The sequence below is a fragment of the Crinia signifera genome, chromosome 1, assembly GCF_055691185.1.
Source record: "Crinia signifera chromosome 1, ASM5569118v1, whole genome shotgun sequence".
Lineage (NCBI taxonomy): Eukaryota > Metazoa > Chordata > Amphibia > Anura > Myobatrachidae > Crinia > Crinia signifera.
The window spans coordinates 242,960,846-242,988,002 of NC_139217.1; the positions used below are offsets into that span (position 1 = coordinate 242,960,846).

The following is a 27,157-nucleotide window of genomic DNA, read 5'->3' on the forward strand; positions in this document are numbered from 1 at the left end:
CACACAGGGAACACATACCCGCCAAGCTGCACAGTGCCTAGGCAGCCATCAGCGGCGCCACTGGTCGTTGCAGCAGCCAGGTAGGTAGCAATATAAGCAGGGACAGTACAGTTAAGCAGGGACAGTACAGTTAACACATGATACATTTGCACAGTTCCTAGGCAGCCATTTGCGGCGCCATCTTGAATCTTCCTGGGGGAGAGCCTTGGGTGGGGGGGAGGGGGCAAAGTCAGTGAGGCTGGGGGAGAGTCAGTGGAAGTGGAGGTGGGGGGGAGGGTGCGGAGCTGCCACAGAGTTTACCCGGGGCTGGTGCGGCCTGTTGGGGGGGGGGGATCCTACCGGCCACTGCGGTGAATTGCCGGGGGTCCCCCTGGCTGATCTGCCTCCTGTCCTAGGTGGCGGGGGGATGGGTCCCTTCTCACCGGGTCTGCTGGTCTTCTTTCGCCTTCTTTTGCCCGGCACTGCGTCCATAGGGCAGTGGAGGTGGTCCTAGGGTGTCCCCCCCGGCCGGTGGTGTTGCCGGGGGCATCCGCTCACTACTCCGGCCGCGTCACCCGTGATGCAGGGGCCGCGTCATAGCCGGCAGGAGAGGCCGCGGCTGCGCTGCTTGGTCCAGGCCTCGATTTTCCGGAGGCCGCAGTCAGCTCGGCGGCCACGTCGGGATGCTGGCGGGTCCTGGGGGGGGGGCGGGGGGAGGCGAAGGGGTGACGCCTGGGCTGATTGCACACCTGCCCCGTGCGGGAGAGCTGCGGCGGGCGCCTGGGCTGATTGCACACCCGCCCCGTGCGGGTGAGCTGCGGCGAGCGCGTGGGGTCAGCCTTCTCCCCGCTCCGGCCGCATCGTCCTCGGTCCTCGGAGGATCGCGGTGCACGCTTCCCCCCTCCTCCACCGTCCACCGCTGCCTGCCCGCCTCCTCGGTCTCCGTCCCCTCCGCCGCAAGCTGCTCCTGAGGCCGGGGATGGTGGAAGCTCCGTGGATTGTGACGGAGCTCCACAGCATGCGACCATCCCCGGCCTCTTCCGGAAGTGTAAAGTTCTTCAATATGATACTTGTCTCATTTGCTAGGAAACAAGTACCCTTGCTGATACCCTTTCGCATTTCACCTCTGACCTGGGTTATTGCCGGGTTGGTGACTTAAGGATCAAGGTGCAGTGTAAAAGTAACGCAGGTCGACCAACCCGGCAATTCCACCCAGGCTATAAAAAGGGTTCAACCCTGGTTGCCCTCTGTATAATGGGTGACCCGGGATTAGTGTGAAAGGGTTGGAACCAGCTTTCGCAATGTGAAAGAGGTTTTCTGAGAAACTGTTTGGCTCAACTGTAGCAAGTGTATGAGGAGACCTCTGTAGGTAGGCTGCTTTATAGTGCAGTGGTTCCCAACCCTGGTCCTCAAGTACCCCCAACAGTGCACATTTGCAGGTCTCCACACAGAATCAGTGAAATAATTAGCTCCACCTGTGGATCTTTTAAAATGTGCCTGAACAATCTGTACACCTGCTGGGTGACTGGGAAAACATGCACTGTTGGGGGTACTTGAGGACCAGGGTTGGGAACCACTGTTATAGTGAATTATTTATTCATAGTATTCTAATCTATTGTATCTGCAATCTCTTTAGTCTTCACTATTAATTAAAATTAACTGTTTATTATAGTCAACCATTTGCTTTTGTTTATGAACATTGGCATTCTCTGCCTTTTGTTGTTTAGCATTCTTGGTAAACGAACACACATGCCCTATAGAACTTTGTTGAAAGTCTTGTTCAGCAATATTGATTGACATTTTAATGAAAAGCTCCAGCATTGGCTCTTCATGAAATAAAAGTAAGACACACATGCTGGGTAGTATAAAGAGTCATCTTTTTCTTTATCTAAAAGTGGCAGGGGTTTAAAAAAGCTTTAGGACAAACACTTGGAGAACAAGAGCACAAGGTGAGCCGTCCATGTTGCTTTTTGTGTGGAAATAGAAGACCACTTGAATTTGTAGGGCATTTTAGAATTAGATTCTCATTATTTTAAGAATAGGTTGATAAATGGTGCTCTTCTATAGTTCTGTCTGGGATAGCTAACATCTGAGTTGGTGGTATGTTTTGTCCCTGTGACCTACTAAGAAAAATTATTTTTAACCCCTTCCAGTCAAGCAAGAATATGCTTCAAAATCTCCTTAGAGTGTTTAATTTGAAGGTAATATGAAAGAAAAATAAAAAAATACTATTTATTTTTTTAAATTTGAAACTAAAATTGTGTAGTTAGGGCAGTATTCAATGCTCTTGATTCAGTGCTTTTTTTCAGCGAAACAGAATTTCTTCTCCGAAAATGATATTCACCGTATTCAATGATCACTGTTCGTCGAAAGCGAACAGTGAATGCCGGCCAATTCAGTTTCATAGTCGCTGCTATTTGCTTTTAAGTTTTCAATGGGAAAATCAGCACAGTTCACCGAAAGTGTATTCAATGCCTAAATGGAGAACTGTGTTAACTGTTTTTTTTTTTTTTTTTGTTTTTGGGTGAAGTTCTCCATTCTGCTTTTGACATCTTTTTTAATTTAGGTGAACTGTAATGTGTACTTTTAAAATAAATGTTTTCTATACATTTTTTTGGTGTCTAAAAATCAGTTTATTTATTATTTGAAGGCTCTTGCTATTTTTATTACTTGACATGCTCATTAAATATTCACTGCGCTGGGTCCCGCTCATTACATATGTACGGAGCGGGACCATCTCGGCGCTGACTGCTGCTTGGGTCACCTGGCCCTCCCTACAGTTGCTACATGTGTGCATCAGCCCTCCGTCCCTCCGCAGCGGCAGCCCTGTCCCCCTCCTACCTGTCTTCCGCCATGCTGCCTGCAGCCGCTGGGTTGCCGTATTGGGGTATTTTCGCCATCTGGGGCAGCGAGCCCCTGAGGCGTGGAATATGGTGACCGGTGGGGCAGGCGGCAAAACTAAAGGACTGAAGAAGCACGGCAGGTGAAAGCGTTACAGTGTACGCTGCCCCTGCGCTCGCCGGAGCATTGAATACTGGCCTTAAACTTGCATGTAAATAGACATTGTTTGCTCCCATTCTTTATATGTTATCTACACTAGCATTACTTACACCTTGTATTAGTTTATTCTAATAGGTGTATCTTTAGAGCTATGTAAACTACCCCCCCCCCCATACATTAGGCCGACTTGTCCTAAGTAGGACCCAATTCTCCTGCGAGCCACCCAGCAACTCCTCGGGAGGCTCGCATGCAATTTGGCACTTGATGTGCCATTTTTTACATGTGATAAATCGGCTATCAGCTAAGCAGGTCTTTGAAGTAATCTTAGGCGTGAAACACCATTGCTATATTAATGTTTCAATTTCATTATAAACTTTCATCAGGATACTTTCGCCAGGATTTTTGTATCCTGAGGAAAGTTTATAATAAAACTGAAATGTTGATATAGCAATGGTGTTTCATGCCTAAGATTACTTCGAAGACCTGTGAGTGCCGCCCCACAACGCAACTATCTACAGTACTCCTAAACTGGAGTATTCAGGAAGGCACCTGGGCAGAGTTCCAGACGGAGGGATTGAGTGCCGGAAAAACTCTACAAATACATATATATATATACACCCCAAAACTAGGAAAGGTGAGTGCCGCTGTTTAGTGTAATATATATATAAACAGCGGCACTCACCTTTTCCTAGTTTTGGGGTGCCCTATGGCTTGTGACCACATTGTTTAAACAGAAAATATATTAATAAATTACAGTGGTGGAGCAAGGGCATGTTTTCTCGTGTCCCCCCCCCCCCCCCGATTTGTTGTAGCGAACTTTGTAAAACCCATTACACGTAACGCGACATGCCGTAATGCCAATTACGCATAAGGCCACACATGAAGCCCATTACATACTATATAACAAACCGTAAAGCCCATTACACATTTGACACAAGTGCCACGTATCTGCATGCTCGATTCCAAGGGGGATAAAAATTGCTCATTAACAAGGGGGACTTAAATTGCTCGTGGCCAAGGGGGAATGCCGCCCGCTCCCCCGCCCGCCCAGCTGTCCCACTCCCCGCTGTGGCTGGCTGAGCCAGAGCTCAAGTCTCTCGCTGGACCGCTAGCCTATATAATAATTGTTTTATGGTTAGGGTATTACCTGGCAGTGTGGCCTTTCCTATCTTTGTAAAACAGAGAACATCTCTTTGGCTGAAGACTCAACCTGAAGGCTAAACTGTTTAATGGGAGGTTTGCGTTATTCTTGTAATTTATTGAGAATATTCCATGGTCTGCTATTTCAAAAAGTGATGATTTCTAGATTATTTCAAGTAGTAGTTCATATACAGACTTTAATATCTTACATCTGTGTACAACAATTGTTTGACTAGTCATTGTGGTGCTGAGAATGGACCCATGCTCGCAGAGTGTTTCTGATATCTACACCACTGTTACTCTCCTTTGAACCTCCTGATACTATGATGACCCTTATCATCTGCATCTGTAGGTGCCTAGTAAAAGAGCTTGGTTACGCCAAGGAGTCTGGTGGATCTGAAACCTGGGACTGAGCCAAATCGCTTGGTCCCATGCATCTTGCTTTCATCTTCTGAGACTAGTCAGGTCATGCTGCAGCCCTCCACCAGATGCTTACCTCCTATTGAGGTATCGGTCAGGACCCAGATCTTATCTGGTCTTCTCCCTGGGCCCCGTACTGTAGACCACCTCCTACCACAGTGCTTCCTAACCTCTTATGGTTTATGAGTAGTCCATATTTAAGGCTTCTCTTTACTTAAGCATAGATGACCTTAAGTAGTACTTCAGTTATTTTGAGCTAAAAATCTGTGCTCAAGTATGGAAATCTTTAAAACCTGGACTGTTAGAGGTACATTTACTTAAACATCTTAAACCGACAAATGGTACTGTTGCCCATAATAACTATTCGGTCTATCATTTTTATTAGATCTAAAATCTGATAGGTTGCTATGGGCAACACCACCACTTGTCTTTTAGAAGCTTTAGTAAATCTATTCCTTAGTCTACCTAAAGCACTGAGATTAGAAAACACTACCCTAACACTTAGACAACCAAATGCATTGGAGTCGCCAACTGAGGGCAAGGCTTTGGCTAATACTTCGTTTGGTTGCCCGTACCCTCTCTAGACTCCCACTTCTGTACGATTGCTTGTTACTCAGCCCTGCACCAAATAGTGTACTACACCATTATTTTTTACTTCTATTGACCGCAATGGTCTCATTATGTTCTTAATGACTTTGTTGCTCTTTTGCCTTACTCATCTATCTTTTATTGTCCTTTTGCATTTGCCAGTGCTGCATGTGCTTTTACAGCTATATTACATCCTTATCACGCTTTAATTGACCATTGTATTGTGCACTGTCTTGTCATTTTACTTTTGTCATGTTGCCACTGAATTACCATTGTATTTTTATTTCTGCACCACCTTGTTTCTCCTCTAATTATAGTTTTACGGTCTTCTACTTTTGAATCTCCCCAAGGTATCTCATTTCTCCCCATACTTCTTAACCCAACAATTGGAACTTATTTATGTAGTGTGCCTAAGATGGCTGCATCACTTTTGTAGGTAGAACAAACAATCTGTGCATCAAATAATGCTATAGTTAACCAGTATTGATGATGATAATAATTTATATATATATATATATATATATATATATATATATATATATATATATATATATATATATATATATATATATATATATATATATATATATATATATATATATGTGTATGTATCCCCAATATTCCAACTTGCGCTGAAGCCTATTTCACGAATTATGTAAACAGTGTGTCGCAATTATATGCTTGGCAGCCTCACCACTGTTTTTACCCAATAGTGGTATGGCGCCTATAACAAAGTTCAATAGCAAACTTGCAATATCCACATCCAGTGAAGTAAACCAGGAGATGTTTTTCCAATACTTTAGTTTAATTTTCTACAAGCGTTTTTTACCTGACTATCCTGTGAAGAAAATTAAACTAAAGTATTGGAAAAACATCTCCTGGTTTACTTCAATGGATGTGGATATTGCAAGTTTGCTATTGAACTTTGTTATAGGCGCCATACCACTATTGGGTAAAAAAAAAAAAAAAAAAATATATATATATATATATATATATATATATATATATATATATATATATATATATATATATATATATATATATATATATATATATATATATTTTTTTTTTACATTTCATCAATGTTAATTAAATGTTTCATATCTCCCAAGTATAACTTCTTTCCAATGTGTAGTATGCCAATAGGATTTCCCCTGGCTACTTTTTAATTAATATTAAGAATCCTTGTAAATGTGGTTCTGTGCATTTTTCTGTTAACTCCTAATTAGGTTTGTTACTTTTCAACTTCCAGAAGTGTAAACCTATCTCTGGCATTGCTTCTCCAACCCATTGTAACCTAGTCAGTGCACCCAATATGGCTGTCTCACCTGGCACTTTAGTGGTGGAATGAACAATCCCTGGATGTAAATGAGTCTCAAATATATTCTCTCACTGTAACTTTTGTAATGCGCCCCAGATGGTCGACTCTTTGGTAATGTTTAATTCTTAAAATGCACTTGATTTTGAAAGCACTTTGAATTTTTAACCCATTGAGTGGTGGCTTTTGCTGGGGCAGGACAAACCTACAAGGACAGGTTTGTCCTGCCCCAGAAACACCCGCCACAGCCCCCCCTCCCCCCGTGGTTGCTCACCGCAAGCCAGTCCCGATTTCCCACCCTGGATTTCTCCTGACGCTGCCCCCCTGCCATTCACAGCAGGGACCAGACGGCAGTCTCAGGTTGCTCGGGGGGCTCGGACGCCCGAACTCATGAGCCTCCCCAAACATCCCTGAGTGGGGCCTGCTGCCTGGTCACCAGAGCTGAGCAACAGGGGGGAGCAATGGGGTATACCCCTAGAGGTGGTTCTCCGTTGGTGCACAGTTGGGAGAGCTCGCTCCTGCAGCGCTGCTCAGCCTGAAAAATTTCCGGCCATACCATCGAAGTGGTTAAAGATGAGGTCTGTACAATTTGTTGTTGTTGTTTCTTATGGGTAAAAAAGGGTGGCTGAGGATAAACATTTTTTTTTTTTATAGCTTGAGTAGTAGGAAGTGTCACTTTTTTGATGCAATAAGAATAGATTGTCCTGCTTTTCATGCCCTACACTAATGACATGATCTTCAAATAGGTAGCAGTTGATTTACCAATGGACACATTACAGACTGTGATAATCCCGACCCCTATTGACCAAAAGTAAAAATACTGACACGGACAAAATTCTGACCTTCATTATGCTAACAAGTTCAAAATAGCAACTTTTGAATGTATTGAGTTTTGAAGGTATTTTTGTCCCAAAACTGAATTGTTCATACTTTACCAGCAGCACAAGCGGTACACTTAGATGTCTACCTAGATGCCAAAAAAACCCCATAGAAACTCATGTTGACATTTTGACCTGTCGACATTTCACTAACTGTATTTTGGTAAATATACCCAGCGCAAGGTCCTCAAATTGTGATAATTCAGGCACCGGGACTGAGGCATACGCAGTACAAACATATGGGTACTTGTTTCCTAGCACGGCGCCCATCACATCGTATACCATAAGGCATACGATGGTATGCGATGCAATGTTGTACAATAAAAAATTGTATGGCATCGTATGCCATACAATGTGATGGTATACGATTTTTTTTTATTGTACAAGCACCCTGATGGGTCCTTACAATGTTAAATGCCCCCCACTATCAACGCCAACCCGAAGTGTGGCGAGTGCAGTGGTACGCGTCCACCGACCTTTTCATACCCCCACTATCCACGTCGGCGTAGAGTTGATTTTAGATAGTGTGGCGAACGTAGGGAGCCACCGAGCCCAAAGCGTGGCGAGGGGACGCGGAATACATGTAAAGTAATATGCATCCCCTGGCGGGACTCGCTGCACTCGCCACACTATCTAAAATCAACTCCATGCGGATGTGGATAGTGGGGGTATGAAAAGGTCGGAGGACGCGTACCGCTGTGCTCGCCACACTTTGGGTTTGCGTTGATAGTGGGGGTGCATTTAACATTGTAAGCACCCATTAGGGTGCTTATACAATTAAAAAATCGTATTGGGGGTGCATTTAACATTGTAAGTACTTTATACAATTAAAAATCGCATCGCATGCATCGTATGCGGCTATATGACATGCAATGGAAATCTTGGACGCCGTGCTAGGAAACAAGTACCAACATATGTACTGCGCATATGGCCAGCTTCTATGGGCTGCTTTGGCAGCAGCCCATAGAAGTAATCATAGTCCCGGCGCCTGTACAATATAAGTTACAAGCACCGGGACCAATGCATGCGCAGTACCGATATAGGTATTGCGCATTTGCCATTTTTGCATGGCAGCCCGCAGCAAGGCGTCCCGGAGAGAGGGAACACCTCCCAATGGGACTGCCTTGGTGAACTGGCAGGTCGGACTTCCAATAGGAAGTCATTGCCAGTCACAGTGAAGCCAGTGCAGTCTCACAGACTGCATCTGGCTTCACTATAGTGGCGGATTGTACTGGGGGGGGGGGGGTTCCCTATTGCAGCCCATAGGTAAAAACCACCACTGCCAGTGAGTATCAAAAAGTAAAAGCTTTTATTCTGTACATATGCTCACATACATTGAAATAAAAGGCAATCGGCATGCCAGCTATTGGGAGGAGGTAAATCAACTGATTCAGATGGTAACAGCGGGAATACATCAGATGAAACACCAGGAATCCGCATGCAAGCCGGACTGCTCTCACCGCCGTACTTGAAAGCCAGATAGCCGGTATGCTGACACCGCCATGGATCAGGACCACTCAACAAGCTGCTGGAGGCAGACAGCAAAGACGTCACTGCGTCGGGAACAGAAGCCGGTGTTTCGTCACCGTTGGACTTCGTCAGGGGGTGTGTCCAGACCCTTCCCTCTCCTGTGTGTATGTGTATGTGTGTGTGTGTGTGTGTATATATATATATATATATATATATATATATATATATATATATATATAATATATATATATTTCCACATGGGTCTGAAATAGACCAGGCCGGCACTCCAGAGACTGACACAATGAAATAAAGTAGACTACACCACTTTAATACCTCGAGCATTGTGTCAGTCTCTGGAGTGCCGGCTTGGTCTATTGCAGACCCATGTGGAATTATCTATGCCTTAAGGCAAGTTCACCGTGATCAGCTGTCTTAGCATCCTGAGTGCCGGCCCCCTGGATTCCTTTTATTTATCTATCTATCTATCTATCTATCTATCTATCTATCTATCTATCTATCTATCTATCTATATCAATTCCCCAATCCAGGTGGCAGCAATTATATATTAAAACAGTTTTAGGAGATAGAAATACATGTATGTTTTATCTAACAAGCATATGCTACAATCCACCCGCATGAAATTTAATAACGAATAGAACAAAATAACACATTTAGAATTACATTTATTAATGAATAAATATATAAAGAACATTAAGTGTGCTAAAAAAAAAAATAATTTTTCAGAATAAATATACTACATGTATATCAAATCCGGAGGAATGTCATGGAAGTAGCAAAAACCTGTAGATTTATAAACAGGAGACATAATAGATAATAACAAAAAAATATAACACAAAATTAATACTACAAATATCAAAAAGCAGCAATAAATAAACTAATGAAATAACCACATAAAAAAGTGTATTTTAATCACACCTGCACATAATCATGCGCAGTGTAATCTATATGACAAACAGATGGAGCACCGCTCAACAGCATCTGAATGTCAAGACCACACCAGCAGTAATGATAATTCAATGCAGGAACGGAGTGATATCACACCCTTCATTTAGACCTGAAGGAGATAGTGTTCCTAAGTATATATCCAAAAGGTCTCCCTTTTGCTTAATTTATTTAATATATCGCCCCCACGATTGTCGAGGCTGACATGCTCAATAGCCCTAAATTAAAAATGACTAAGGTCAGAAGAACAACAGTTCATAAAATGCCGTGGAACAATATGAAGAGATACTTTATTTTGAATACTACGAGTGTGTTCCAATATACGTATTTTTAGTTGCCTTTTAGTCTTTCCCACGTAACGTTTACCGCATTTACATTCTAAAAGATAAAGACATTAGTAGTGGTGCAACATATATGTGATTTAATTTCAAATGACTTATTTTTATCGGTATTATAGAATTTAGTTCTCTTTGCTCAAATATTTACACACTTTACACTTTGTTACACGGGAAACATCCTTTGGTATTCCCTAACCAGTTAGAATCTGTTTCAGGTTTTAAATTGCTGGGTGCCAAGACTGATTTTAAAGTATTAGCCCCTTTGAATACAATTTGTGGCTTTTTAGGAAGTACATCTTTAAGAATGGGATCTAACAAAAGGATATCCCAATGCTTAGTAAGAATATCTTTTATTTGTTGGCCTTGTAAGTTAAACCTCGTAATAAATTTTACAAAGATTTTTTTTCTTTATCCTTTATTTTTATATTGCAAAATGTCACTTCTGTTTAATGATCTCACCCTAGTTTTACAATCTTCAATTAATTTAGATGGATAATGTTTTTCCTTTAAATCTATTATCAAAAATGACAGCTTGTTCTTCAAACTTTTCAGCACCATTACAATTTTTTCTAATTCGCATATATTGCAAAAAAGGAATGTTATCAAGCCATTTCCTTTAATGATTGCTCTTGTAGTCGACATAACTGTTGCTGTCGACACTCTTAAGATGCGTATATGTGTTGATCTCTACTTGAATAGGTCAGTTTTCCGTGTCAAGGACTAAGTCAAGGAACTCAATTTTGTTCTTATTCTAATTAGTAAAACATTAATTAATCTTATGAAAATTTAAATTTGTAACAAATGACTCAAAAGATTTTACATCACCCTGCTAAATTATTGTCATCTATATAGTGTTTGAGATTTATATTGTGCATTGATAATATAGTTATTTTCTTCCCACTCCCCTAAATAAAGGTTAGCGATACTAGGATTTCATATACATGTAGTACAGTATATTTATTTATTCTGAAATTTTTTTATCTTTTTTTTTAGCACACTTATAAGGTTTCTTATGTATTTATTCATTATTAAATTTAATTCTAAATGTGTTAATATGTTCCATCCATTATTAAATTTCATGCGGATGGATTGTCATTTGTAGCATATGCTTGTTAGATAGAAATACATATATGTTGTATCTCCTATAACTGTTTTAATATATAATTGCTACCACCTGGATTGGGGAATTGATATGTGTGTATATATATACTAGAGAGGGAAGGGTCTGGACACACCCCCCTGACTAAGTCCAAAGGTGACGAAAAGGGTTGGGTGTGGCTTCTGTTTCCCGATGCAGCGATGTCTTTGCTGTCTGCCTCCAGCGGCTTGTTGAGTGGTCCTGATCCACGGCGGTGTTAGCATCCTGGCTATCTGGCTTTCAAGTACAGTGTTGAGAGCGGTCTGGCTTGTATGCTGATTCCTGGTGTTTCATCTGATGTGTTCCCGCTGTTACCATCTGGATCAGTTGATGTACCTTCTCCCAATAGCTGACAAGCTGATTGTCTTTTATTTAAATGTATGTGAGCATATGTACAGAGTAAAATCTTTTACTATTTGATACTCACTGGTGCTTTTTTGCTTTCTTTTGCATATATAGATAGATAGATAGAGGCAGTGAGAGCTGTGCCTTCTGCTGACAGTTGAAAATGGTCACCAGTGGGGGCGGGGCTAATCACAGGCAGAAAAAGAGGCCATTTTCAAAGGCCATTGAAAAACAATGGGGAAGAGGCACCTACACATCTGCCTCATTCACAAGGCGTGACTTCAGCCCACATCAAAGCACACAACTGTCACTGAGACATACTTGATAGGACAGTAGATCAGCCTGTCACACACTGACAGTCTGTATCCGCTGCCTGTCACTGCTGCTCAGTATCAGTCTGACTCCTGCTGGTGGCGCCTTTAATGCCTGTTACCGTAGCGGACATCAGTGGCGGCATTTACAACAGTGTAAAAAAAAAAAATGACATCTCAAAATGGCTGCAGTCAGCTAATCGCAGCTCACTGTGTCATCGCCAGCAGGGGAAGGCAGTCCAGCAGGAGGAGCAAGTAACAGCTTCTGAAGTTCCTAAATCCTGGGAGGCGGCGGCCATGCAGAAGAGTTTAAAAGGCATCTGCCCCCAGGTTAAGACACCACAGAAACCCCGGAGGGGGGCTGGTTGAAGAAAGAAGATGCAGTTTAATAAAATATCTTAAAACTGGTGTTTTTTGTTTTTATTTTAAGATTTCCTTTACAGGAGGGCTATAGTTACCAGTGGGCCTTTAAAGCTGGAACTTGTTGTTCTCCCAAGTACCAACATGTAGGGCAGGCTTGCTGGGACTTGTAGTGCTATTGTAAAGGACAATGTTACATTTTTAAACCAGCTATCAACCCTGCACCCACTGCCCAGGGGTGCGGGGGATGGAACTGGGCTTCATCCCAGGCCAGGGGTGCCCTGGCAAGGGGGGACCCCTTTTATTTGGGGGGGGGTCTCCACCTTCTCATGAACTGCCTGGGCTTAACTAGTTGGATAGGTCCTGTTTTGACATGGGACCCAGTCAAGCGTGTTCCCTGGCTACGGCATTACACCCCCTGCTAGTGGCGCATGGTGCCGGTTCCAAAAATATGGGGGACCCCTACTCAATTTGTCCCCCATATTTGGGAACCAGGGCAGGCTCAACAGCCTAGTGTAGGAGGGGGTGCGGGAGCCTGGCAGGGTGCCTCACCAGTCACTGAACTCACCACACGCCACTGAAAGCCTGTTTTGTTAGCCACCAGATTTAAACTTGTATTTGTACTTGGTCAATTCTAATTCCCCAGTAGGTACAAAAGTTAGCATTTCCTCAACTGTGTACCTTCCATGTTACAATAATTATTGAATTAAAATGACTATTTCATTTCATCCTCATTTATTCCTTCATGAGTAAAAATAGTTCTGCTCATATGCTGCTTTATTCTGTAAGAATATAGCACATAATTAAGTAAAAGTATATAAAACCGTATGGGAATAGAGCTAGTTGGAAATCTTGTTGTCCACTGACCCACTTGCTGCATGTACAATTAATGATTAATTACTATAGGTATTTTTTTATTTATTTGTTTTTAACTAAATATCAGTTTTTCAAAAGCCGCCCATTGTCTGTCTGCAACTTTGAGGGCTGCATTTAAAAGGACAGTACAAACAAAATGATACTACTTTTGTGTATTACTAGATCCCATTTACATCCAGACCATTCTTTGCAAAAAAAATTTTTTGTGGGGGGGGGGGAGGTGGTGGTGGTCAATGACAGCAGTACACGAGCATACAAAACAACATTTGATACAGTTTGCTTTTAAAATGTCTAAAAACATTCTGTTTTTAAATTGGATGTATTGCTTTAGAACAGGGGTGGCCAACCGGTCAGAGGTAAAGAGCCAAAAAATAGCTGTAGTGAAGCTAAAGAGCCAACAACATTCGCGTGCCAAAAAGGGTGCGTGGTCTATTTTGACCCCTTGGGTGGGTGTGATACACATGTGCCTACAATAGTGCAGTGCCATATATACATATACCCCCAATAGTGCCAGATACACATATGCTCCCACGTGCCAGGTATGCCCCCACGGTGCCAGAAAGCTAGTGCCACAAACTGCTATGCCCCCACAGTGCAACAATCTGCTATGCCCCCACAGTACCACAATCTGCTATGCCCCCACAGTGCCACAATCTGCTATGCCCCCACAGTGCCACAATCTGCTATGCCCCGACAGTGCTAATTCCCCAGCAGCAGCACTCACTGTTGTCTCCTGATTGGCTGCCGGCCCGCGAGCTCTGATTGGCGGAAGGCCCAGTCACAAGGATGCACAGTGAGGGGTAGGAGAGATGTGCGATGCGCGCTCTCCTCCCCTAAGAAAGAGAAGGGATTCGGGGAACCGGCAGCAAGTGATGGGGGATGGACGGTGGGCAGCAGTGGGAGCAGGAGCCGCACTTTACAAGGGGGAGAGCCGCATGCGGCTCGAGAGCCACAGGTTGGCCACCCCTGCTTTAGAAAGCCTAGCTGTAAAGTTTACCAGTATTTGGAAACATCCCATTCTGAAGCCCATACCATAGCATACGTATATTCATCCAGATCTTATTTTTGCACTGAAGATCATACTGCACCTTGCTCATTTGCATCTTTTATGAAACCAGTTATGTGGCTAGATTTTATAATCTCATGTATGCTCACCCTCCCTGGCTTAAGGGGATAAGAAAAAAAGAATGTCCTCAATAATGAGTGTTCTAAAAAGATTTCGCTTATACAGTATGACGACAAATAAAACAGATGCCCTTGAAAAGCTAATCTGCAATTATTTGTAGTTGTTGGGCAATTTTTGGCTGTCCCTTTTTGAATTGACAAATATATCTTAGGTTGTACTGTATTATATTATATACTATAACTATGTGTGTCAACTACATACCTGGCAAATGGAATACAACTGATCTCTCACTAGTAGTATCGACATTTTGGGCCACTATTTTGGAATCCTCATTAGAGCTCAGAGTAGGGTTACCACCTTTTTGTGGAGAGATTCCCGGACAGTGGCCCGCCCCTTGACACACCCACAGCCCACCCACTGCCCCACCCTTTGACCCACCTTATGTTGATTTTTTTTTTTAACCTTTGCTTCACTTTTATTCTTGATTTTTGCATACCATAATGCCAGTTACATCATACACAGTAATGCCCATTACATGTTATGCCACACACCGCGATGCCCATTACATGTTAAGCCATACACTGCAATGTCCATTACACGATATGCCAGGACTGAAACCGTTTTTTTGTAAAGGAGGTACAATATAGACAGTGCACGTTTTAGGCGCGCGCCAAAAATTTTCAACATAATGCCGATTACACATCACACCTCACACACCCATCACATAGTATACCACATGCCATAATGCCCATTACATGTTATGCCACACACCATGATGTCCATTACACATTATGCTTATTACTTGTTATGCCAGGACTAAAAAAATTTCTAAGATCGGGACAACACGGGCATCGTAATGCTGATTACACACCATACACCCATTACATAGTATACCACATGCCATAATGCCCATTACATGTTACGCCATACACTGCAATGCCCATTACACGATATGCCAGGCCTGAAAAAGCTTTTTGGGTACTTATGTATTATCTGGGATCCCATGTTAAATGTACCCCATTTTTTCATACCCCTACTATCCAACTACGCATGGAGTTGATTTTATATAGTGTGGCGAGCGCAGCGGTCTCATAAGAAAAATGGGAGCCCAGATATTACATAAGTACCGCTTTTTGTAAAAGAGGAACAATTTAGACAGTCAAAAATTTTCAACATAATGCAGATTACATGTCACACACCCATTACATTGTATACCACATGTAATATTGCCCATTACACGTTATACCAAACACTGTGATGCCCATTAAACATATGCCACACACCGTTATGCCCATTAAACATATGCCACACACAGAGTTGCTCATTATACAAATGCCACACACAGATGCCCATTAGATATGCCACACACCATTATACATATGCCACAGAGATGATGACCATAGACCATTCCAGACATGCCACAACCCATGATGCCCATTATGCATATGCCACACATTGTGATTTTATATTGCAAAAATAAAATGGAAAGTGTGCAGGATTCTCAGCAGAGCCGGTACTTTGAACTTCAAGCAGCACTTGCACCTCTTGTCTGTGCGCGTTTCCAGACGAGGAGCCAGTGGGGCCCGGAAGCGCTGTATTTGATCCCTCAGGCAGTGGGGGTGGCACCTTTGCAGCTTTTAGTGGGCAGGATGCATTGCAGTGTCAGGTCCCCCATCCTGCTCTGCTGCAAAAGTCAATGACCGCACACCAGTGAAAGTGGTCTGTGGAACGGCGCCAGCGGGCTTGCGTTGAAAACATAGTGACATGGCACAGGGGGAACCGTTGATTGGCTGAGAGCCGTGACAGACGTCTCTCAGCCAATCAACGGCTGCTGATTCCCCTGTTTGTCTGCCACTCCACACTTCCCAACGCCTCTCTTAAAAAAAAAAAGGGGGGGGGGGGGCAGTACAGGAGCATTGAGGGGTGCCGGGTGGGGGGTCACTTCAATCTCCGGGAGAGATAGCCACAGCGCAGGACCTGCTGCCTCTCAGACCTGACATTTCAAATCTCGCGCCGCCGCCTGAAGCAAATAGGAGCTCGCGGTCCAGGCAACCAATCAGGGCGCAATATTTTAAAAGGCCAGGTCTGACAGGCAGGTCCCGCTCTGCGGCATCTTCTCTCTTCGCTTAATAGTCCCAGCGCGTGTACTCTCCACCGGCAGCCTCACACCCAGTAAGTGTGGGCGCAGTTCCCGGACAATGTATTGTCCGGGAACACCACCCTTCTGGACTCCGGACACCTGGCTTAATTACCGGACTGTCCGGAGTAATCACGGACGTGTGGTAACCCTAGCTCAGAGTGCTGCAGATTTTTTTTAAACAAAAGAGGCTAGAAATTGTTTTAAAGGTGCTGCAATGTAAATTCTTCATAATGAAACTATGGGGTTATCTCAACTAATTTTTTAAAACCTAAGTTTGTATTCTAAAACTCGTATATGCGGGTGTTTGTTGCTACCCAATACAGGAGACTTGCTCTCTCATACTGGTGGGATGGCTATGTGTGCCACCTTATTTTTGGGAGCCTCCTGGCCATTACAGGAGAGTAGGCATGTATGCCAAAAACTGATTTTTTTTTTCTTTCAAAATGGACCTGGTACTGTGCCTGGCTTCGCTTATGCCTTTTTGGCTTGTAGACTTTGAGGTCCTGACACATACATGCATGGGTGTATTTTCATGTGAAATTACTATTATTTAACATTACTTTCATCCATTACCAGATAACAAATGAGTAAATGGATAAAGGCTGTAAGTGATGTGGTTTGTCTGTAGCGCTGCATAACTTCCTAGCCTGACCGCATATTTCACCAGTGCTCACTCTCCAATGATTGCAAAAAGTCATGCCATAGAGCAGGGGTAGCCAACTACAGTCCTCAAGAGCTACCAACAGTTAACGTTTTCCATGTCTCCTTACAGAATCACAAGTGAAATATTTAGCTCCGCCTGTGGATCTTTTTAAAATGTGTTGGTCAGTAATGAGTGCACCTGTGAGGTGAGCTGGAAAACGTGAACGGTTGGTAGTTCTAGAGGACTGGAGTTGGTTATCCCTGTCATAGATAAATGCAGTGTCTTAGCAGTGACTCTTCTTTTACCTGGATTGTTCTATCTACTTTTGACACCCTTTATTTACGCTATTTCTGATGATATTGCCTACTGTTGCATCGGTTCTTCAAATGTATAAAATGCTTCCAATCATTCTAAATTTCAACGGAGTTTCTATTTATATACACTACACAATCTGAAGACCATTTTGAGCTGACAGGTGGTATTTGATAAAAACAGTGGGGCAGATGTGTGAAGTTTTATATGGGGGAAGAAGGGGTATCAGCGCACATTATGTCCACTGATAGCGCTTCTCCCCCATGTATGAATGAGCCGGTGAGTGCTAAGTCTATGTGCCCCTGTCCATATTGGTGCTGCTGTCTAAATGATAGCAGGCTGAATGTATGAACTGTCGTCGGCACTGACCGTTCCGTTCACTACTGCTATTGGCTTTACCAGCTTGAAGAGTGGCAAAGCCCTATCTGAACAGCAGGGACAGCACTGTCCCTGCTGCTGGCTGTGCTGGAGACCTTGCATGAGTAGCAAGATCCCGCGCATGCCCAATCCAGCGGAAGGGAGAGGGAGGGGGGAGGAGAGATGCATTATCTCCAGGAGGGGACATCGCTGGAGGGGGGTGTGATATTACCCCAGGGTTGCCTGTCTGACCCTCTCCTTCAAGGAGAAAATGTTCGGTTCCTGGACTTCCCGGGTAATGTATGATTACCATCGACTGTGGTGAAACACCTTTCTTATCAATTAACTAGCTCACCACAGGTGATGGCAATCATACATTACCAGGGATGTCCAGGAAGAGAGCATTTTCTCCCTGAGGGCGGGATGTACTAAATACATCGCCGCCTGCCCGCGCATATGTACTAACATTTGCGGCTGGCATCGCAGTGCGGTGACTGAGACCCCCTGCGATACCTGTACTGTGGTGTGTGGGAGGTTTCCCTTCACGCTGGGGACAGCTAAGCAGGCTGTCCCTGGTGCTCCCTCCTCCTCCTCCCTGCAGTTGGAAGGATGTCTGGCTGCGTTATTAGGGGGAGTAAGGGCTTACCTTCCGGGTCCAGGAGGACCTGGACTATGGTAATAGAGAGTGAGGGGGGCAGGGGGTTGGCAGAGGCGGATACCCAACAATGCAGTAATGTGGCGGTGGGGTTTTAATACATAGGGGTTTTACCGAATTTTCCCCTTAGTACATCCCGCCCTGAAGGAGAGGGTTAGGTAGGCAGCCCTGTATTAACCCCATTTCAGATAGAATTACAAATGAAGCACGGATTACGAATTGTGTAGGGCCCTGGGTTATGGCGATGCGCAGTCCTGTGCAACGCTATCGCCGGCAGAGATAGACAGTTCATACACTGTTAATCATGCTAGATCATGGGGTTTTGCCAAAAAACAGTTAGCAAAACCCTGCTCAGCACCCATCGTGGGTGCATTGCGATGTGTGCTGATGCTGAGCAATCTGCACATACTAGCACAGGGCTTAAGAAGGAAGTCCAGGAGCAGAGCACTTTGAACCTAAAGGAATGGGTTACAGTATGTTGGAGGGCTTGTATTCATCCTTACACCCCAATACTTATGGGTCGGTTGTTTTTAATGGTGAGTATACAGTATGATAGTGTTTTACATGACGAGCTGGCGCTGCCCCGGGCCGGGCAGCCCGGTGTCTTATTACAGGTGGGAGAGTTTCTCTTCAATAATTGATCCGGGAGACAATCGGCCACACGCAGGCAGCCAGGCCGCCCAGCCAGCAGCTGCTCTGTGCGCACAGCCGGGCGCGTCTCTATGGCAGATCGGCACTGATGAACCTGTTGAGGGGGAGCTGGGTGGCGCCGTCCCCTCCCTCCCATTCATCCGCGCCGCGGTGTGACTGGCGATGACAGCCCTCCTTTGTGTCAGGGTCATTTGTTTATCTGCTGCGTGCAGCTCCCGCCGCTTCCTCCTCTCTGCTGCTGCCGCTTCCCCCTCTCCCCGTGAGCCGCTCCTCCTCATGCTGCAGGCCTACATGGCAGCCCGAGCCCCGCAGCACCCTTTCCCGCGGCCGCACCTCGCCGCTTCGTCTCATCGCTGCCCGGGGGAGCCGCGGACACGCAACTAGTGAAGGTAGCAGTACGTGGCGCTGCCCCTTCCCGAGCCCCGGGCTCTGCTGTCACACTCTCCGTAACTTTCCCGCAGCTTCTCTGTCACTTGCGGTCAGTGACGGTCCGGGGCTGACTCACCCAACTTCTCTCATATCCAGCAGCAGATACACCCAACTCCCCGGGCCGCCCGCCTCCCCACGTCTTGATACATGCACAATCCGTTCCTTGTATTTAGCCTATAGAAGTAATGTGTGTGCACCGTGATAATGAAAGTAACCGTGTTCCCCGTCCTCTCCCAGATATGACACCTGTCTGTCTAGTGGGTGTGACCCGGGTGCTTTATGTGGGTTTTTACATTAGGTGTAGTGGGGATGAGTTTGATGTTGGTTATTAGGAAACTTATACACAACTGGTTTTAGGGTATAATGGCAGTGACACGAGCAGCTGCAGGCCAGATTAATGGAGGAGGGCAGACAGAGGGACACCGGTAGCAAACTTCTTTGTCGGTCCTCCGACACCTGCGCTGCCTTATTCGTGTTCAGGGGATAGAATGACAGTTCTGCCGGTGACGTCACAGTATCCGGTCGCTGATTGGTGCACGCCTATCCCGGGTTACTGAGGCAATACAATACCTCGTAAAACAAAGCTAGTAGAAGTGTTGAATGGATCTAATATAGGTTTTGTCACATAACAGTGCATGTATATGATCTGTCATGTCACATGTAATAGCTCACATTAAAGACCTATGTTCTGAGCATGAAGGTTATATTGTTGTAGGCAATGTAATCTGCTGTCCTCTTGTAGTCATTCTAAGGTCTGTTTATATGTAGTAGTGTTCATTCTAGCACCCGCCATATTTGAAAACCCATACAGTTCCTCTTCCCTGCCTGGGTTGTCGCTGTCTGCTGTAGTGCTTGTAGCCAGGGCTATTTTTCTGCAGGCTCTAGCAGGAACTGAGGCCATTATTCTAGTTCACTCTTTCTGACAAAATATTTATTAGATGGACAAAACCATGTGCACTGCAGGTGAGGCAGGTGTAAAACCCCACCCAAATCTAATTATCTCTGCACAAGTAACACCTGCCTCACCTGCAGTGCACATGGTTTTGTCCATCTGAGAAATATTTTGTCAGAAAGAGTGAACTAGAATAATGGCCTCAGTTCCTGCTGGAGCCTGCAGAAAAATAGCCCTGCTTGTAGCACAGTGTAGTCTGTATATCAGCACTGATATGCAAACTATACCTGTGCTAGAAACACCACAGCAGACAGCGACAACCCAGGCAGGGAAGAGGAACTGCATGGGCTTTCAAATATGACGGGTGCTAGAATGAACACTACTGTATGTAGGCTATTTGTTTTACAGAAGAAGCCAAAGTACAATATTACAACTTGCAAGGGCCCTCAGGGCTGCTGTGATGCTTACATATTTTTAATTATAATCTGTTGACTAGTTCTACTATCTCAGGTTGCCTTACTGGTGATCGCTGACACTCTTGTGGATTGTCACACCCCTATTTAAAATACCATGCTTGTGGCTTTTGCTACTATTATATAAAAAAAACCTAAACTGACAAAGAACAACCGATCTCACTTGGCACTTGATATTTATTAATTGCAAGTAATATTGTGTTAATGAAACATTGATTCTTGCTGATATTATGTTGCTGAAACACATGGGCTTTAAATGGGTATGGGCCATTGGGTCAACCAACCCAATGTCCACATGCATTGGGTCGACCACTGGAGGCCGACATGGATGAAAGTTTGACATTAGTATTGGATCAACAGTCAAAAGGTCGAAATGGGTTTTTCACTTTTTTTTCCCTTTTGTCCTGGATGTCAACATGGATACTTTATCAGTGCACTGGGTCCCCTCACATGGCTCGCTGCACCACTGTTCTATTCTCCCTCCACGCCGTAGTCGATGGTAGGGCATAAAATACCACCTCAAAAAAAAAAACCGTGAAAACCCCATGTCGACATTTTTGACTGTCGACCTAGCCATTGTCGACCTAATAGTTTTGTTGACCTTAGGCATGTTGACCTATTTTAGCGAGTAAATGAGGGTGATGTGCTTCGCTGCACATGTAGTATAATGACTTTTCAGCTTTTGCTTTTTTCAGCCATTTTCTTTCTTTATTTTGGCTGTATGTTGGTAAGACCTGATCCGATCCGAGCAAGTAGTAAACTTATGCAACTGGGAAACTTGCAAAGATTTGTGAAACTTGATGAGCTAGTATATTGTATTTGACACCGGCCATAATATTTTGAAATTGTACTCTTTTAATACATGAATGTATCGCATACACAGTGATCAGACACTACAGTATCAAATTTTATGACCTAGACGTTATTTATTTTTTGTCTTCATAAACTGTAAAAGGCCAAGCAAATTCCTGAGATAAGATGATTACAAAATATCCATGTAACCTTATACATGTGAAGTTGTCTGACCTTCCCTTTCAGTTATAGCAACAGCGATCAAGGAGGAGTTTACTACTGTTTAAAAAAAAAAAAAGGAACCTAAAAGAAGCTTTATGTAAAGTCATAATCATGTTAAGTTGCCTTAACTTGTGTCATTCTGTAAGTTTGCAAGCTAATCTGGTATCTGTAGGGCAGAGATGGGGAACCTTTGTCCCTTCAGCTGTTGTTGAACTACACATCCCAGCCTGCCCTGCAACAGATTTAGCATGGTCAAATGGCAAAATTGTAGCAGGGCATGCTGGGATGTGTAGTTCACCAAACAGCTGGAGGGCCATAGGTTCCCCATCCCTGCTGTAGAGGATTAGATCTCAAGGGGATGCAGTTAAAATCCCGGCGGTCGGGATCCCGGCGTTCAGAATCCCGACACCGGAATCCCGACCGCCGAAATGCCGACACATTCTCCCTCCTGGGGTGTCCACGACACCCCTGGAGGGAGAATAAATTAGTGTGCCGAGCGTAGCGAGGCACCGGGCCCGCTGCGTGGCGAGCGCAGCGAGCCCGCAAGGGGGGGCGATCCACGTCCCCCCCTTGTCGGCATTTCGGCTGTCGGGATTCCGGCGTCGGGATTCTGAACGCCGGGATCCCGACCGCCGGGACTCAATACTGAATCCATCTCAAGGGTATTTATCTGAAGACATTGGAACAACACGCTGTATACATTTTTTTTTTTTTTTTTTTGACAGGTTATAGCAAACAATTCACGCTGTATCATTTGAGAATTCAGTGCTTTTATGGAATTTGTATCCTAAAAACTCAAAAGGCAAGAAACCTAAAATTTCCCCCATATATATGATAAGGTCATTTGTAAATATGTCAGTAGGTATTTTTTAGTTTTATAAATAAAGGTTGTTGTTTAAGCATTGCTTATGGGGATATCTTTATTTTGTTTACAACTCAGACCACTGATTAATAGGGCCTACACAAAAGCAATTTTAAGGCATTTTCTAAGCAATCTGACTGATTTTGAGCCGATTTCACCCGATTTTGGCACTTTGGGCAGATAAATCTGGTGAAATCGGTGAAAGTTTGTGACATCTGATACGCATTCCCACGCGCATCGGAACGGATCAGGGCGTCTGACCTGCTGAACTTAAGATATATCGAAATCTGACCCATCATGGGCACATCGTGGGTACCCACGATGTTTCAGTTCCGATATATCTATGGGTACCTTGTGTGGCTGTGGGCGCTAGCCTGACCCCTCTCAGGGACCAGTCCTGGGAGCGGGGAGCAGGCTGGGAGCGGCAGGCAGGGACTGCAGACGCAGAGAAGAGACCGCGAGAATAGGAAGAAATCCTATTCAAAAGACTGGGCGGCCGCTACCCTGGTCCCCACGGCGAGCGGGAGAATAGAAACCATCCTATTCAAAAGACTGGACGGCCGCTGATTGGCTGAGCTCTCAGCCAATCAGCGGCCGCCCAGTCTTTTGAATAGGATTTCTTCCTATTCTCCCGCCGTGCACCTGGTCTCTGATCTGCGTCTGCGGTCCCCCCCCTGCCGCTACATCTCCTGCCGCTCCCCCGGCCCTGTCCCCTGCTTTCAGCCTGCCGCTGCCGATCCCCCGGACCGGACCCTGCTCTCCGATCCCCGCCTGCCTCTACAACCCTCCAGCAGAGTTGTACTCCTGGACCCTCCTCTGCTGCCGCTTTCCCAGGTTTTTTTTTTTTTTTTTTTGCATGTGATAAATCGCATCCGATTTATCACATGTAGTAATTTCACATCAAGTGCCAAATATGATCAAGCTCCCCCGGGGAGCTGCTGGGGGAGCTCAGGGGGAAGTTGGGGCCGACTTGTCCTCGGGACAAGTCAGCCTAATCTATGGGGCCTTTAGAAAATGCCCGTACATCGCTCTGTGTGTAGGGGCCATAGCGATGAACAGCCCCATGCGTCGCTATTGCCTGGCGATTTTAATATTAATCATGCTGGATAAATCTGTTAAGAGTACAGTGGTGTGGATTTTTGTTTTTCTTCCAAACAGTGGAATATCCTCATTGGATCATTGCAAGTTTAATTTCCCAAACAAGGAATTAATTTTACATTTTTGGAGTGGCTGCCCAACTCTGCAGCCGACGGGTAAGGGTCCTGACCAGGGCCAGCAACAAAAATCTTAGGCCTCACACTCGGATAGATCTGATGCCTGCCCACCATATATGTGTATATTGTGTAATCTATGCTTTTATGCATATCAGGCAGGACTTTTCAAGTAGGCAGTTGTGGGGGCAATATAGGAGAGATCACTTCTGTCTGGATATGGGAAGGCTGCAATTGGAGGGTCACAGGACAGACTGGGCCTGTGGAAAATTCAAAACCGGGTATTGGACCTGGGGGGAATGCAGGGCAGGGAGGACTGGACATAATGGGGTACAAGGATGGCTTGACCTAGGATATACTGTACAATGCGATTTGGGTGGAATATTACAACCCAGGATTGCATTGTAAGACAGGTTGAGTATCCCTTATCCATAGTTTCCAGAATGTAATATTTTATTATTTTTTGGCTAAAAGCACTACTGGGACATCTGTTACTGGCACTAAATATGTGCAAGAAAATGATTGATGCCTGAGATAGGACACAAAATTTGTTTCATGTACAAATAAAATATATTTGTATGTACAGTATTTCATGTGTTTGTTTATACAACATAAACACAATATACCTCATTGAATTATAAAGATATTCTGAAATATGGAATAATCCGTCATACAAAATTCTTCTGGTCCCGAGCATTTTGGATAAGGGATACTCGACTTGTATGTGATCCTATTGCGGGGATTTATTATTTATTTATTTACAGTTTCTTAAATAGCGCAGCAGATTCCGTTGCGGATTTATTATCCTGCACAAGGAGGGACTGAGCTCCGAAAGGAGCCAATCCCTGCGATGCGCTCAGTCTGCAGCTGGGGGGTCTGTGCATACTCTGTCAGCATTGACCCCCTGCTGACCACACTGTGGCAGTGTTGTCTGTAGCCCATAGGCTACAATAAGCTACCGCCATCTCAGAATGGTGGTAGCCCAGGGACCCGAAGGGTTGCAGCCTGATGTTGCTCCCCCGCGATTGCCAAGGTGCAAATCTGCCTGTGACCTTCCTGAGGATCGCATGTAATGTTCATTCTAGGACAGGGCTCAACAAAACCAGGGCACCAGATCGCCACGGCGACCAGATTCTGGTTCCTGGCGACCAGATTTGCCAGGAAGCAGATTGCGCCGGGCAGAGTCGGTGGTGACTTTCTTTAATGATGGGTAGAGCGGTGGACAACCCACCCGGATACGGCTGTATCAGATCTCTTCCACTGTGCAGCTATTTTGAAACTCGAGGCTGCGGCTGCTCACGAGCGGATCGGAGCAGTTTGGCAGCCAATCAGGTTTTGAAATAGCACGTCGCAGACCTGATCTGTCTACATTGCGGCCCGTGTCCCCCTGTCCTCTCTGAAGAATTTATCATTAAGAGCCCCAGCAGCTTGAGCTGTACGTAACCTCAGGACTGGCCGTGGGGCAAGACCTGCCTGTGTCTGGATTTCAATGCTGACTGAATGGATGCTTCTGAGCTGTGGGTGAGGGGCAGGCGCTGCTCAACTGCCTCTGTGTCCTGACTGGGGCGTGCGGGCACTGCTCAGCTGAGTAATAAATGCGCTCCTGCCACTACACGTTTTGTGGCGAATCTGCTAATTTTTTTCACCGAAAATTATATTTGCGTATTAAATTATCACAGTTCGCCAACAGCGAATGTCGGCCAATTCTCTGTTTTATAGTCGCCGCTATTCGCAATTGTATTTCTATGGGGATTTTTGCCTAATTTGCCGAAAGTGTATTAAATGCTAAATTGGACAACTGTGTTCACTTTTTTGGGGGGTGAAATTCACCTTTCTGCTTTCGACATCGTTTTTTAAGGTGAGCTGAAATTTATACTTCTAAAATGTTTTTAATAATTTTTTTCGGTGTCTACAAGTCAGTTTATTTGTTGTTTTGATGGCTCTTGCTTATGTTATTTCTTTACAAGCACCATATTAAAATATATATATATATATCAGGGCTATTTTTCTGCAGGCTCCAGCAGGAACTGTGGCCCTTATTCTAGTTCACTCTTTCTGACAAAATATTTCTTAGATGGACAAAACCATGTGCACTGCAGGTGAGGCAGGTGTAAAACCCCACCCAAATCTAATAATCTCTGCTCAAGTAACACCTGCCTCACCTGCAGTACACATGGTTTTGTCCATCTTAAGGAGCCCATACACGCTCCGTTTTTTCCGGCTCCGTTTTGTACTATGCGATGCGCGCTCCCGCGCATCACATAGTACGGTACAAAAAGTATGTGCTGCACATACTTTTTGTACTAGGTACACATCGTATCGGATCGAAGTGCAGGCACACTGCATGCACTAGGGATGCGATCCGATACGATGTGTACTTTAAAAGTACAGAACGGAGCTTTAAAACGGAGCGTGTATGGGCTCCTTAAGAAATATTTTGTCAGAGTGAACTAGAATAAGGGCCACAGCTCCTGCTGGAGCATGCAGAAAAATAGCCCTGTATATAAGAGAGAAAGAGCAAGGGGTCTGGCAATCCCAATAATAGAATCTTAAGCCGGTGCCCTCACAAAAGGGGATAACATGTAGAACGTGGTTGCGGTACTCTCAGCATAATAGTGAGGCAAAGACAAAGTCCTTAGATCATCAAAGTTTCAATTTCATTGTGTGAAATTTTCATCAGGATACATATAATACAAAAATACATACCTTATATAATGTAACACCACCATGTGAATACGGCCAGCTCGTACAACCCCGCCTATCAGGTGGACAATGATGACATTGCCTGGCTGAACAACTTCCACCAATCCCGTACCGTGCAAAGCATCACCATACTAACAAAAATGTAATCAAATACGGGGACATAGAATTCTGCAGATATAAGAGAATCACATTAAGAGTTTCAATAATAATTTCTATCATTATGAACACAGTTCAAAGCTCTAACAATAAACAGCGCAACATAGTATAGTAATGCAGTTTTTAACTGAACATATTAAAAGTGAGCTACTCGTTTAACCCCTTCGGTGCTACCACATCCAGTCGAAATATCAATCTCGCCACACATCTGAGTTTAAGCGGGCGATTACCACCAGAAAAGTTTACGGCTGGGACAGACTTTTCTGTTGGAATTACTGTGCAGGATTGTTATGGAGGTGGAACGGAGTTCCCCCTACCAAACCAGGTGGTGGAACTTGGTTCCACCCAGTTCCCCCCCACTTTAATTATTATTATTCAGCAGCTTAATTTTGGAGGGATTTTAACTGTC

General features: G+C 44.5%; 1 protein-coding gene across 7 annotated transcripts in view; it reads left to right on the forward strand.

Moving 5' to 3' along the window:
• Positions 1 to 27,157, forward strand: part of PTBP3 (polypyrimidine tract binding protein 3) — a 188,963-nt gene that overhangs the window by 55,392 nt on the left and 106,414 nt on the right. The window contains exon 1 of one of the 7 annotated variants that reach the window (XM_083179478.1): positions 19,235 to 19,397. The exons of 4 other annotated variants lie outside the window; for them this stretch is intronic. The gene's annotated coding sequence lies outside the window, so the exon portion shown is untranslated. Of the gene's footprint in view, positions 1 to 19,234; positions 19,398 to 27,157 lie in introns of those variants that run through there. 2 more of the 7 variants (XM_083179471.1, XM_083179473.1) reach the window with 2 other exon arrangements.